The sequence below is a fragment of the Triticum urartu genome, chromosome 2A (genome assembly GCF_056163025.1).
Source record: "Triticum urartu cultivar PI428250 chromosome 2A, HENAU_Tu73, whole genome shotgun sequence".
Lineage (NCBI taxonomy): Eukaryota > Viridiplantae > Streptophyta > Magnoliopsida > Poales > Poaceae > Triticum > Triticum urartu.
Genome location: NC_141874.1, coordinates 477,372,868 through 477,376,937, shown reverse-complemented (window position 1 = coordinate 477,376,937; position 4,070 = coordinate 477,372,868).

Genomic DNA, 4,070 nt, shown 5'->3' with positions numbered 1-4,070 from the left:
GTGAAAACGGGCTGGAATCATATTGGATGGCCCAGATGACGCTACTGGGCCTAATTCGAATAGGGCATAACGGGCCTTGGGTTAGCGGGCTGTAAATGGGCTATATGCGAACATGCGATTAACAGGCTTTCCATGGGCCGGCCTGCCACCTTTTGACCAAGTCAAACAGGCCGGCCTTTTCATAGGAATGGGCCTCTGTTCAGCCATGCCACATGTCGACGTACCATAGGCGCCTTCTGTCCAATCAGTGGATGACATCTGTCCCAGCGATGAGCCAACACGTGTTTCCTCCAGCCAATGATGATTTTACACGTGGAAAATCCCCATTGGTCGGGGCTGTTAACGGGTTATCGGATCCAAAACCTGACCCGATAGTTTAACAGCGTTCCGTTACGGTGGATGCCACATGTCGGTCACCCTTGATGAAAGCACTTCTGTGACGCGCGATTTATCGTCATCGAAGTGGACAATTCCGTGATGATAATTTTGGTAATGTCATGGAACACTTCTACGATAGCACAGGTATGACTATCTTGATTCTGTCATAAAATCGTCATGGATGTACATGCATGACAGAAAACGCGACCTACTGTGACAAACACGTATCATCACGGAAGTGTATTTTTTTGTAGTGAGGCCACAACTTTCTTCTCTTGCATTAACACAGCACCAAGACCTTGTAAGGAGGCATCACAGAAAACTTCAAATGGCTTGGATTCGTCAGGAGTTGTCAAGACAAGAGCTGTGACTAACTTCTCTTTAAGGGTGTTGAAAGCAACGTCACATTCAGGCGTCCAGACATACTTGACATGCTTCTGGAGGAGGTTGGGAAGAGGCTTTGCAATCTTAGAGAATTTCCCAACGAATCTTCGATAATAGCTTGCAAGCCCAGGAAAACAGCGTAGCTGCTTGACATTCTGAGGAGGCTCACAATTCACAATTGCAGACACCTTCTCGGGATTAACAGTGATGCCCTTGGGTGAGATGATATGACCAAGGTAAAGAACTTCGTCAAGCTAGAACTCACACTTGGAAAACTTCGCATAGAATTGATGCTCTCTGAGTTTGTCGAGTACCAATCTCAAATGCTTGGCATTATCCTCCTTATTTTTGGAAAAGACCAAGATATCATCGAGATACACGAGGACAAAATCATTTCTGTAAGGGCTTAAGATGAAGTTCATCATGCGAGAGAACGTTGGAGGAGCATTGACAAGGCCGAAAGACATGACAGTATATTCATAAGAACCATACTTGTTCTGAATGCTTCCTTGGGGATATCTTGTTCACGAATGCGAATTTGATGATAACCCATACGGAGGCCAAGCATGGAGAAAACTTTGGCACCTTTAAGTTGCTCGAATAGCTCATTGATGTTGGGAAGTGGATACTTGTCCTTTATCGTCTTCTTGTTCAATGGACGGTAGTCGACGCAGAGTCATTCCGTTCCATCCTTCTTCTTGACAAAAAGAACACCAGAACCCCATGGAGATGAACTCGGTCTGATCAGACCCATACACTCTTGTTCATCGAGTTGTTTCTTCAACTCCTTCAACTACTCTGGTCCAAGCTTGTAAGGACGCTTGCAAACAGGTTTCGTGCCAGGCTCAAGATCGATAACGAATTCAACTGGCCGGTGATGAGGCACTCCCGGAAGCTCTTCTGGAAAGACCTCTTGGTATTCACAAACGACTGGAATCTGAGAGATGGCATTCAACTCGCCCTTCTCATTGAGAGAAAACAGTCGAATATTTTTGTCACGAGCGGCATAGATGATCACATCCTCAGACGAGTGTGTCAATTGAACTGCCTGGCAGCACAATCAAGCTGAGCCTTGTGCTTAGAAAGTCAGTCCATCCTGAGAACTAGATCAATATCCGAGTCGCCAAAAACAATTGGAGAAGACAAAAATTTATAGTCTCCCAACTGGACAGAGACATCGGGAGCAACCAAACTAGAAGTCATAAGATTTCCCGGAGAAACAACTTGCATAACTTTGGACAAAACCTCTGTGTCAACATTGTGCTCCAATGCAAATGGGTATGACATGAAAGAATGTGATGCACTAGTATCAAATAAGACTTTAGCATGAATGGAGTTAACTGGAAGGTTACCCATGATCACATCTGAAAAATCCTCTACCTGAGCTGCGTTTATCATGTTCACCTTAGCATGCTTGGGATAATGCTTGACCACTGCATTGCTTGCAGATCTCACAGGAGGAGGAGGCGGAAGGCGCCTTTGGGTGAAGCACTTGTTTGAATAGTGCCCTTTCTGCTGACACTTGTTGCAAGTAACCTCTGAGAGCGGCCGATGGTAAGGAGCACTTGACCTTGGAGTAAAAGACTGAGCTTTGTTCTGATAGACTGGGTTGGGTGGGTGGGAAGATCCATTGCCACCTTTGCTCTTCTGCTGGTAGGGCTGGCGAAACGGGGGAGGAGGCAACCAGAACTTTTGTTGCTTAGCTGCCACTTGTGATGAAGAAGAAGACTGAACTGCGTCCCTGACTCTCTTCTTAGATGCCTCACACTTGAGCTGAGAATCTTCTTGCTTTAGTGCCATATTGTAGAATTGATCAAACTTAGTCGGCTCAAGAAGCAAGAGAGCTAACTGCAGATCTTTTCTGAGGCCACCTCTGAATTAATAGATCATACTCTTTTCATCAAGAACGTCTTGTTTAGCGAAGCGAGCAAGTTTTTGAAACTGGATATTGTATTGATACACAGACATGCTGCCTTGCTTGAGATTGCGGAACTCCTCACGCTTTCTCTCAGCCACACTTGGTGGAATGTGATGAGCTTTGAAGTCTCGGCGGAAATCATCCCAGGTAATCACACGACCTCCTCTGGAATCTATGTATTGTTGATACCACTCAACAGCTTAGTCCTTGAGGTGAAACGAAGCAAAATTGAGAAAGTCCTCAGGCCTGACATTGATACATTCAAAATGTTTGCAGATGTCCACGAGCCAGTCATCGGCGTCTGTGGCCTCGGCACACTTGCAAAAAGACTTCGGCTGGTTTGCGAGGAACTGGTTGAGGGTAGCAAACTAAGGCTGATTGTTGCCTTGGCCTTGATTTCCTTGGTTGCCTTTCCTTTGGTTGCGCTCTTGCAAGAGTTGCAAAAGCCTCTGAGTGTTGGCGTTGGTGGCTGCCATGACAGCTTGCCATGCCTCCGGAGGTGGAGGTGGTGGCGCAGGGTTCGACTGATCTCCATCATTGCGGTCCGGATTCTAGCGCGTTGGGGGAGCCACCCTGAAGAGGGTGACATCTGTTAGAATTTTCGAAAGACAGATATTCAAGATGAATCAATGGATCAAAATTGCAACATATAGTCTTCACAAAAAACATTCGAACAAGGATGAATGAATCAATTCAAAAGTAAATCATCACACGTCCATTAAGTTGAGAAGCCACTTAGATAAAGGTAGATGAATAAAGCAACAAGGTACGGATATGAACAAATAAGTGGTAAGGATTATCCAATCACAAACCAAATATTTGTGGGAAGAAATACTAGAGCTACTTGAATTCCCACCTATAAATCTCCCGAAACTTTCTGGTTATGCAATCGGGTGTTGGGGATACAGGGGAAGCATAATATCTCACCCAAACTAGCAATTCCTACATCCAGCTGTATCCATCCTTCAACACATAACCAAGAAATCTTCGGAAGTCATGTACCTCAACCTTTAAAAAGCATCCGTTATACGAGTTATGGCAATACTCCCGAACTCCCGCCCAGTACTAGGTGGCGTCGAGGTTATCTCACCAACACATGCATAAAAGAGATTTCTGATGTCGGCGAACTCAGGTATTCCAGAACTGCAACAATAGAATTGTGACGACAACACCTCGGAGCTCAACTCCCCGGGACACTGCCACAACCTCTAAATGTCAGGAGGCACCAAGAACAATGTTCTCGTCACAAAACTATCGAAACGATTCCAAGATACCCGCATGATCCTAAAAAAATTCATGCAATTTGAGGAGAGAAGAGTCAAAACTTCTATGTCAGGCGGCCTCACCAGAGCGACGAAGGGACTGAGGAGTAAAAAGAATCCTACTCTCC